The following is an 11829-nucleotide window of genomic DNA, read 5'->3' on the forward strand; positions in this document are numbered from 1 at the left end:
TGAAGCCAAGACTCATCCCCACAAAGTCACAGCAAATTCATGCAGTGCATAAGCAATGTCTGTCTGGTTACCTGGCAACTCTCAGCAAGCGAATGGCGATAAGAATGATGTTTGACCTTATCAATTTATGAAAAAAAAAAAAAAAGTAATTTCCTTTTGCACACTTGTGAGCTCACAGATGTCCATACTGAGCACTTTTGGACATGTTTAAACCGTTAAAGTGCAATGAAAACAATATCAAATCTACCCCTGAGACCAGAAAGCAGCAGAGGCCAGCTCTTGTGGTTTGGCCTCTGGGCATGTTATTAGAAAATGAGTATGAGGTAAGGACATGGGGATGCTATGGAAAGCCATATCGATGGAAGGGTCAATTATAAAATTTTTGACTGATGGTTGTGGTATATAACAGCACAGTTTACCCACATCCTCTGTCCTTCAACACAACATCATTCACACAGCTCAATCAATGACCATCTAGACAGTTAATCTGTAATTTTCTGCAGCTTGGACGGATGGGTCGAGGAGAGGAGAGGCTTAAGATTCATGTTTGGTCCCTTTAACCATTCAAACTTGTCTGAGCCACTGGTTACTGTGTTGGCTGTCTTTCTCCTGGTACATATGTTGCACCAGGGTGCCAGCACTTTAGCAGTTGGGTTGCATGAGCTGTCGCTATCCCCCACCCGTGTCTATGCTGGCAGGTTGGGTTTGGCACAAAGAAAGTGACACTTTTGCCTCTCCCTGAGTCTATGTTTCACACTTTGAAATTGCGCGCCTGACTTGAGAGAAGTGCTTATTCCAACTGTGCAGATTGAGCATTATGACAATCTAAGGTTGTTTCAGGCTGTCGCAGGAAGGAGGGGATGCACGCCTTAATGCAAGAGGGAATCAATGAGCAGGTCTGCTGATGGCAAAATGATTTTACAGGATTAGTGCATCAGTGTGAAGAAGTCATTTGCTTATATATTGTAAGCTAATGGAATATCTTATATATTGTGTCAACAAAAAATGCATAACTATTTCATTATGTTACTTACAAATGGTTTCTCAAATAAATTTCCCAAAAATGTACTACACTACAAAATACAAATACAAAGTACAAAATGTACTAAAAGTCGTCTGTCTCAACCCTCTTCCTTCAGAATACCACATAGAACTGATATTTGGCCCAAACTCACCCTAATTCATTCAAGCCTTAGTTAAGCCAGGCAGCCAGGACTTGAATGCTCACAAAATGTTTTTAGCCCAGACTCAAGCCAAAGTCTGTGTTTAACCATCTGTTAAAGTTAAAACACTTAAAATCTCAGTCCTGGTTGATTTAGCAACAGCCGTGTTTGCCGTGGCAGCCAGTGCAGTTTAAACTTGCTGTTAAAACATTGGCTTTGGTAAACAGAGTATGAAGTTTCAGCAAATGAAACATTGCAGTCTGCAGATCTTTAGTAGCTTTATCTCTCAAGATTAAAAAGTCAACAGACTGTAAAGGTGTAGACTTACACAGGGGTAATGGCGTAGTTCTTTCCGAGCATAACTAAGCCAATCATCACACGTACACACACATACACACACAAAATCTTTAAACCCCGACCCATACCCGGAGAGCCAAATCAAACCATCTAACTTCCAGCACTGCTTCAGTGCCTGTTAAAGGAAATAGTTTCCAACAAATCTGTGCATGAACTGGACTAGAAAACGTATGTCATAGCAAGTGTTGGGTACTGAACTACATTTTGACTCTATTTTGCAACAGCTTGCTGGTAGTTTGACTACATTCATATTTACATAGTTATTCAAGAAGTTATTTTTTTAAACCAGTTTTTTTTTTTCTTTAGTTAACTACTGAGACTACAGACAATTTGGGGCGAGAAATGTAAAGGAAATATTTTTGAAATTTTCATTTGACTATTGCTCCTCTACTGTCATTGAACCCACATTGACCCACCAGCCTCACCAGCTTTTCTGTCATCCAACTGCTGTAAAGGCTAATCAGGCAATGTGTCCATCAGGAAACCGCCACCACACATTTGACCTCTCACAATTAGTCATTAGTCTCTCTTTCTTTTTTTTACAGAGAAGTCTGCACTTCTTTTTTGTAAGTAGCTGTAGTTAACCAAGCTAAATCTTTCTCCCTCAGGTATTTTTTGCAGTAGCTTCCCCGACACTGTTCGTAGCAACAAGGCACGTGTGTTTTCACTCTTTGCAAGTGTGATAGTAATCTGGGCTTACTGACTGCATTTCTGAGAAACATAATCATTTACCATAACTCAGTGATTACTGCTTATTACTGAAAGCAATCAATTAATGTTATTTCAAGTGTCAGAGTTTTGTTTAACACATGCTCACATGATTGACTTCAGCCAACCTACAAAAGAATATCCCTAAGCTATCAATAACACAGCAGTTCTATTGATGTAATGATGATAATGTCTATAATGTTGAGATAATTATATGCTTTGCTGTCCTTCACAGTTGTGAGGCATATCATTTTTCTTTGGATCAAGAAATAATTACATGAACAGCGAGCAAATGGTAATGAGTTCAGAGAGATGAAGTTACAACTGACGCTGAATGTTAATTTGAACCAGGTGCTTAACTTTACCTACACATTCACTGATGCCTGAACCTGTTTGCAAGAAACAGAACAAGTATCAACTGCATGCAGCTTTTATCTGCTTTAAGCCTGTCAGGGAGAGCTGGGTAAACATTGATTTAACACCCTCTAAAAAATGCATTTACAATTATTTCTGAATAACTGAATGCACATGATTGACTTAATTTAAATATGAGATCTAAAGAGTAAAGTGCCTAATTTTATGTTTTTGCCCCCTCAATCCTTTCCAGATTCAAGAGCAGACATGTCTCAGCATGAATAGGATGAAAGGCAGGGTCACACTATGGACAGGCTGCTGGTCAACACAATTAGAAACCTCAGGTGGACAATTAATGCGGTGGGAAAACATCAGGGAGGATTGGAAATACCACAGTGACAAGGTTGTGAGTCAAAATCGCAATTAAACTTATGTCTGTCCTCCTGTGAGGGTCCAGTCCAAACCACATGATGTCAGCTATTTAGCAATTATGATGGATGGAAATGTGATGGCTGTCTCAGTCCGAGACACACAGATAAAACACAGACTCAGAGAAAGCAAATAATAACTGCCACATAATGCAATAAATGCTCAAAATATGACAATTAGTAAATCCCACCATATCAGTTAAACTGAGTGATATCATACTGACGTAAGGCAAACATACATGATCTACACAGTGGTGTTGACAGGTTTTCAAAGTAGTGATTCCCTTGACCGACGGGTGTGTTACAGGGGGGTCCTAAGGCAGTTCAAATGAGTTTAACACTGCAATTTGACAAAAAAAAAAAATTTATCAGGACCAAGTTTTATGTTTTATGGTAATAATTATATTCACATATGTTTCAAATGATTCTAAAAATAAAATAATTTTTCTTTCATTTTTCTTTCAGTTGCAGCTGCCTGAGGAAATATTTTTTCAGCATGGCACGTCCCGTAGATGGTGAGACATCATCGACTTGAGTCAACACAGTATCGAGCTGTGTCACACAAGTGTATTTACCAATACAACGTTTGTTGCCTTCACTGTTATTATGAAATGCAGTGAGGACTGGTTTTGTTGAAGCAGGGTCATTTAGTCTCTCCAGCAATGACTGAGACTATGAACACAAGATCCCACCTGTCCAACGTAGATGCAAGGATGGTACGAAAATGGTGAACTCTTTTTGTTTTTTGACAGCGAGGTTTTGGTATTTTTCTAAGATTCCAACACAGATTCAATTAAGCATGAAAAAACAATTGTTTTATAATTATAATCAAGACTTTAAATACATTTTTTAATGAAAGTATGTGTAATAAGTCTCCCTTTTGAGAATAACTAAATAAACATGAGATTCTCTATCCTGCTTTTTTATTTTCAATACCGTAGATTAGGTTAAAGCACAGGTGTAATTGGTAAGATTAAAAATTACTGCAGTCATTTTAGATGAGCTAGTTCAGGTTTCTGTTATGGCTCACTGTCATGGCTTAAAAAGGGACATTTGAAGGAACTGTGCCTTCATAAGTTCCATTTGTTTCACCTATGCTTTTCCTGCTAAGTCAAAATGTCTGCTGTGAAAAGGTCAATCATGTCTTCGCTGCAGTGAATGCATTTTGTAGACTAGAGCTCATTTGTTTGTGAGCACCAAAGCAAAATATCTACCAAAGACGCATGAATGATTTTGGTGGCTGTTTTTTGTTTTTTTTTTTCTTACTTGACAGTCAAGGTTACCAATCAGAGCAACCTCTGTGCATTCACAATCATTTTAACAGGCTTAAAAGAAAATGATCCTTCATTTGCCACCCAACGTTCACACCTGCTTGCTTTGCTTTCCTTGTCGGTGTCAATCATACCTCCCCTTTATCTTCCAATCACCACATTTCTCTGCTGTCTCCTCTTTGTCCTTTGTCTCCAGGTATCTCGCAGGGAGTTGAAGCTTAGATTGCAAAAATGAGACAACTGCTCCGCCCTCTGTCTCATCTCCCTGAATACCCCATCCGTTTATCCCCCATCCAGCCCGCCCAACTTTCATTAATTTGATAACGCCATCATAACCCGCTCTCCAGATATTCAGTAATCTATTGAATCACTTGAAGATCAAACCGATAACCAGACAAAGAAGTCTGAAAATTGATCTATTTTCTTTAAAAATGCAAATAACAAAACACCGGTATGGCCATTACACTATATAGACTGAAACTGATGGAGGCCATCCATCACCATGTAAGTCATACATAAATGCTGGATAAGTATAGAGGAACAGCCAATTTTCCTGAACAGCACAAGCCTCTGTGTTTATGCAAACATGTGGCACAGATCCATATCTGTACATCATGTATTGCACATCACTAATGAGCAACAGCAGGAACTCCTCGCTCTGCATGCGTCGTTCAGTACTCTGCTTCCAAATTCCATTCGTTCTGCTCAAGGTTAATTGTTTTCTAGAGCGGGCACAAATGGCTTGTAAGTAGCATGTTCATGCATCTGTTGGTGCATGTTTATGTGTGTGTGTGCATGTGTGTGTTTGTGCATGTGTCAACCACTGCCAAACCAAATCAGCATCACAATTAGTGTCAAATCGTAAATAAAATAGGCGTGCATATGTTTACCCACCTCTTGTGAATATGCACACTGTGACAAACACACACACAGATGCATTTTGTAAGTAAATGCTCAGCTGTGTTTTCGCATGAATAAACAATCAGTCCACGTCGATCAGTCAAATTGACACACACATGCACACATGCAGGAAATAAGACATGTGCACCTGTTACTATCAGCAGTGTGAAAACACTGAGGACGATGTCCACATTAGGCACTGAATTTTGATGTGGCAGTCCATCCGCTCACACAAATACCACAAAATTTACAAGCAACCGAATTTGGTCGTGATTAAATGTATTCTAGTGTCTCATTTAACTATTATTTAAACTACTTTTGAACCCTAACTGTCCACTATTAAACAAAACCAACTACATGGCAGCAGTCATTTGGAGATCATGACAGTGATTACTGGCAGGTTCCTCTAACAACAAGTCCCTCCGAAAATACACCCTCTAGAATGACATTTAAGTGTTTTCTGATGTAACACCACTATCAGACAGGACAGCATTGTCTGTCAGTGCCTTTGAAAACTGTTCCAAATCAATGCTGGAAAAATTCGTCATAATTATGATCTGACAGTGTTACCAAGCTACCTACTAAGGTTTGGTTGATTTGGGTATATAAAGTGCTTGGTTAGGTTTCAGGAAACATTGATGTATGGGTTAATATTTTTGCATTTTCACAGATTTTTTTACACCAAAAATCTGTCAAGTGTGGTTTAACATTTTCATTGGTCGCCCCGGTGCACCTAACATTTAGCAGGTCTGTCAATGTGTGAGCATGTTAGCATTTTATTTTTACCTGCCTCTATTCTTCTTCTGATTGGCTCTGACCTTGATATTCCTCTTTGCTGAATGCAAGTGTGGAAAAAAATTAATCATGCACAGATGTGTGAAACCGCAACATCAGTCGCAGCAATAACCACTCCTCCACCTGCCTCCCCTGTCCCCGGTAAGATGCCTGATCTTGACCCGTCATCTTCAAGGGAGATCGACTCATCGGACTCCAAGCCAAAGCCACAGCCAATCACATGCATGTGTTAAGAAATTACTTATGGGAATGGGAACTGACAAAAAAGGGTAATATTTTAATTTATTATTGCAATGTCAAAAGCCACAGTGAAAAATTTTGGGAGCACCTAAATTATATGCTGATCTGCCTCAATTTTCAAGTGCATGAAAGAACCCAGATAGCTTAGATGTCTCTGTAGAGGAGGAAAAATGACTTTTGGCCAAAACCCTAACTACTGATACCAGATGCAAACTGTCACAGCAAAAAATGGCCGTTTAGGACATTAATCCTGTTACATTACACCATTTTAATCCCAGTAATCCTGGAAACTGCGGCAACGTGACCTCATGGAGAGGCATGTAAATAGCGCGCACCAAGTTTTAGTAGCAAACAAAACCTCAGTGTTGAGAAAACTACATCCTAATTCCACGATATGTATCAATTTTTGTGCTTTTGTTTGCAAAAATTATGCTTTTACAAACAGATCCAAAATCTTAGTCAAAATGAATGCCCAGCATTTTTTTCCACACATTTCACGCAGCATCTCCATCCTAGCAGCACTCATCTTTTAATCAACCGCCGCTGTGTTAGGGGATCGCCTAGAGACATGTTATGTCTCTAATATGCAGAAACGAAATGCCTGTACTGTATATCACAGGAGTGAAAATGGTTCATACATGTAGGTGCTACACACCCTGAGGGCTACTGTGCGCTATGAGAAGAAAATATTGCTTAATAATCAAAATCCCTGAAACCTAACAGCCTCACATGTGAGAAAATGTTTATTCCAGCTATAAATTATATCAAACGTTTGATTCCCCTGGGTCAGTTAGTAGCCTTTTGGCGTTACATTTTCAAGAGGAAATGAAAAAGTTTATGGTGCAACCACATTAAACAGGGTTATGAATACTGAATAGTGGTATTTATTTCATCAGGGAGCCCAGATTTGCCCAGAAGACCAAGACAAAAAGTGATTAAAAACCAGAATGTGCTGAACAGAATGAAAGGTATAGTGTAAAATCCGCCTGGTACTCCATGTTCAATACTACACTTCCAAATTGCATTTGTTCTGCTGAAGGTTAATTGCAATCCGGGGCAGATACAACTGGTTTCGTAACGCTGTGTACCTTCAGGTAGTTAGTGTGTGTTTGTGGGTATGTGTATGGCTGTCACACTAAATCAGCATCGCAATTAATGTCCAATTGTAAGTAAAATTGACACCGGGGTGTGTGTCCTTCTCCTATTAATACACACACACAGATACTGAGGCAGTTTACCATCGGTGGGGTTGCCTGCAGCAATTATTAAGGTTGTTATGGCCCAGTTGAGACAGAGTTGGCACAGTGGAGCCTCTGTTTGGAGACTTAATCGACAGGTGAACTCTTTATTATTTTGACTGTTGGGTACCGGAGTCAAACAAATAAATACACACAGGCAGGCACACACACACACACACACAGATGCCCAGACCGCCAAGCCTGACCTGACAGCTGCCTACCCTCTGGTTCCCCGCCAGGTCAGACTCGTTAACTGTATTCCACAGCCATTACAGCCACTTAGTGCAGGAAACAACTCCCTCACTCACTGTCTCCATCGCCCTCTATCACCGACTCGTTCACGCTCCTGCTCTCTCGACCACTTGTTTGTTTTATGACAGTTTTTTCCTTCCCACTTTGTCTGACTGGTTTCTGGCCATTTAGCAAAGCCTATTAGGGCCCGTTGCCTTGCGAGAGCAATGACCAGTCAAACCAGCAAGGCCTAATCAGAGTGCAGGGAATTCATCTCGATCTTAAGGGAAGAGAGATGTTGGCGCCATTTTTTTCCTCTTGCACTGTTAAAGAGGTAAACACGCTCACAGCTTAACAACATAGTTCCACAGAGAGGAAGGGGGAGACAACGGTGAACTGTCAGGCCATTAAACTCACACAATCATAAATATACAACTGCCACACTCCCACAACTGGTTATTAATCACATTTAAGCTGGTAGAGTGTTATAAGCAATTGTTTCTGAATTGCTTCATGATACGCAGGTCATAGAAGGATGAATTAGCATAGGTGAGCCTGGCTGTCAAGAACTAAGCAGTATTTTTTCAAGGCTAGCCGCCACATCTGGCACGCAGACACTTAAATTGATTTGATCACGCCAATCAGTCACACAGGCAGTCAGTTAGTCACTTACACAGATAAATTGCTGTGAAGCCAGACAGAAATCAGGTCAGCAAATTGCCGAGCCAGCAAGTCTGTAATACAACACAGGAGAGTGCCATAACACAAAAAAAAAACAGGTAGAAAGTCAACATGCTAATCAAACAGCCAGTCGTTTCTTAATTTAGCTGTCAACACATCTATTTAATCAACTAAATTATATGTGATTTGACAAGTTGAGGAATTAAAACTCAAATATGGCCAAATGCACAACAAAAGTGGAGCTGACAAGCCCGTTTGTCTTGGTTTTAATTACAGGATGCTCAATTACTTTTCATTACTAATGTAATTTGTTCTCTAATTTGGTTAAATGAGCGCTGAACTTGGGGATGGAAACCTTTTAGAGTTTGTGAAAGATTTGGAACAGCTGAACACATTACAGAGTGATCATTTGTCTTACATTGGTTTTATTGTCAAGAAGTTTGTCAAAATCAATGTGACCAAGTATATAATGAATTATTAAGATATGCAGACTTACCTTAATTTTTTGTTTCTATCCTAAGGTACACAACTCACTGGGATTCGGTGAATACAAAACATGTAAAGAGTTGCTATTCAGCATCAAGGCTCTGACCTCATCGCTCACCACATAGTCTCAACCATGCACAACGGCACTTTCCCCAAAATAACACCAGATATTGATGTTTATGTTGAATCTAATATTTGGCTAAAACACCAATTGCCATGTTGCCATTGTCAATCAAAACACTCACTGTCATTGCTGGAAATATCTTGTGATATGAGACCTGTCATATAGTGTAAGCATAAAAGTTGAAGGTATTAAGACAAATATTTTGTATCACTTTATGTTCTCCCAAACTTGCCATTTTGAATATAAGTGTTTTCTGACAAGTTTGGCAAAATGCAATGAGTACCCAGATGGATTACAAATATGACCATAAAGTTAAGGAACACTTGACACATCTTGCCTTCAATAGTCGCCACAAAGTGGCTACGTAACAAAAAGGGACAGACCACCTAACTTGTGAAAGTGCGGTTGCGCCACTCAAAAGCAAAAAAAGCCAGCAGATATTTTGGTGGCCGAAAAATGTGGTCAAATGTTGTCATGCTCTGTCTGGTTGCAGTTAGCTATCAAAAAGAGGAAAAAGCAGTAAAATTCTGTGATCGTCATTTCTCTTAAACACACAACAGTTGCGTTTGATTTGAGATGACAATATCCCATCATGCACAACAAAAGTTACTACTTAGTGTACACAGCATACTACATGGAGGTGTACTAAAGGAGACACTGTCAGTTCACACAGTGTACAATATTGATAAAAACACACAATGTCTGCCCATCTTAAGACACATCAGTTATGCAGCAGATAATAATCAACTTAATAATGTCAAATCACTAAGCAGGTCATAGTTTTGTGACCTTGAGCAGATAATTTCAAATTATGAAATGCAATGAGACATAAGCAGCAGATGATCATCTGAACATCAACATAAAATTTTAGGTCAGCAATGAGCACAGCATAGTGTAAACAATAAAGCAGAAGTTCATACTTACACCAATCAGCCAAAACATTAGAACCACTAACAGGTGAAGAGACTTGGAAAGATGTAGCAGGATCAAGCACATATTTTGATTTCATTTTTTTTAAACCAAGTTTAAAAAAAGACTAATAAATTTACCTTCTACCTTGCACAACCCTACAACACTACAGCCAAATTATAAAATGGATGGTCTGTGTGTCAGATAAAATGTTAGGTTTACGTCCCCGAGGCCAACAACTTAACACTTGGCTACAGTCTTAAAGAGCCAACAGGAAAGCATCCATTCAAAAACAATCAATGGCAACAAGCAAAGAGGAAATAAGTTATTCCAAACAAGGCCAAAACACTGAAGCATGGGTATTCACATTTCACCAATAACAACAAAGAATAACAGCATCATATTTCACATGCCAACCACCAGAATAAAAGTTAGACAAAGTTAGCTGAGTCACTATTAGAAATGAAGGCCTTTTTCATGTCAGACATGTTGACATGTGACTACAACGTTACACCTGTTAGCACAGAAAGCAAACACTTACCTGGTTAGGTGATGTGGTTCATATGTCCCCTTAATGAAGAAATAATCCGTTTTTGGAAACTTGTACAGGCCGCGAAATGTCCGAAGTGAATTGCGTGTTTGAGGCAGAAAGCAGCGCGCCCTGTTGCAGTGACAGGTTAAATTCTGCGCGTGCTCCTTAAGGTGCGTTTGATTTACGTCACAGCCACTAGAGGTATCACGTGATGTGCGTTTGCGTTGTCAAACACTTAATGCTTTCTATTTATTTCAAGGGATACACATTTCAAATATAAAATGTTGCAAGTATTTCAACTATTTAAGCACACGGAGCGCTATTAGTGAAAAGAAAATATTATACTCTTCATGGACACAAAATGCAAAATGCATTTATTCTGCTTTTTATTATTGACCTGCACTTTTTTTGTCGTTTAGGGGAAACGTAATTTTGTTTTTCTTTATGCATGGAAGTGCATCATGAAAATAACAAATAAAGGAAATCTGAATCTCTCTGAAAACTGCAGTTTTATTGATTTTTCAGCATTACAGGCCCAATTAAAGCCTTAGAAAACAGTTCCTTTTTGTAATTTAATCTTACTCACATTTTAGTAGATTGCATCCAAAATCAAGCCTGTCCAGTGTGTTCAAATAGGGCTGTGTTCAACACCAATTCAGTCTGGCCAAGTGTTTTTGTCTGTTGGTTTTGTTTTTGCTTGTGTTGTTTTTTGTTTGTAATTCACCTTTGAAGGTATTTATACAGACACAATATGTCAAAATGTTTTCACCACTACATTTAATACATTTGAAGGTCATAAAATATCAATTGTGTCAGGTGGGCGTCATTTATTAAACACAGGCTATTACATTACCCAGAGATGTTATGAGTAATCTTTTTACGTGGCTGCTTTATGAGACTCAAATTGAATAAAACAAACTATCAAGAGACAAAACGGTCAGATTAAATTAATGGAGGAAGACAGCTGGCAGCTTTCCCTCTTTTTGCAGAGCATGACATAACTGAAAAGGCTGGTTTGTTTCTGAGTACCTTTGCTGAAGTCTACCTTCTCCCATATCGACTGATTTATTCAAACATCTTAGATACACATAAATAGCACTGGCACCACTGCTGTCTTCCTCAGCAAGGTCACTTTTCCTTTTTTTCTCTTTTTTTGATCAGTAAAATAAAATCCAGAGGAACTGCTCTCTTCAGAGCCACTCCTGAATCATTGAAGGGGAGTGGGCCTGTGTGATTCTGTATTGATTACCTATCTTTTTCCCCCTGTTATTTGTTGCTTCCACAGCAAAGGTTACATTGTAGGTTTGGTTCCAAAATGCTGCCTTCTGCAGCTGATAAGGATTCATTTGTACACAGTCTATGATTCATTTCCAAAAGTACATCAGCAGGGTGGTTCCTGCTGTAATAAAACT

General features: G+C 39.1%; 1 long non-coding RNA gene across 1 annotated transcript in view; it reads right to left on the reverse strand.

Annotated features, from left to right (window-relative positions):
- The window catches only part of LOC148187257 (uncharacterized), a 145415-nt gene extending 134853 nt beyond the window's left edge, over nucleotides 1-10562 (reverse strand). Inside the window, exon 1 of the long non-coding RNA XR_015778918.1 lies at nucleotides 10427-10562. This is a non-coding gene — a long non-coding RNA (uncharacterized LOC148187257). The remainder of the gene's footprint in view (nucleotides 1-10426) is intronic.
- Between the last annotated feature and the right edge of the window lie 1267 nt (nucleotides 10563-11829).

Source organism: Plectropomus leopardus, chromosome 15 (assembly GCF_026936395.1).
Source record: "Plectropomus leopardus strain MGB_pleo_1.0 chromosome 15, ASM2693639v1, whole genome shotgun sequence".
In the NCBI taxonomy this organism is placed as follows: domain Eukaryota; kingdom Metazoa; phylum Chordata; class Actinopteri; order Perciformes; family Serranidae; genus Plectropomus; species Plectropomus leopardus.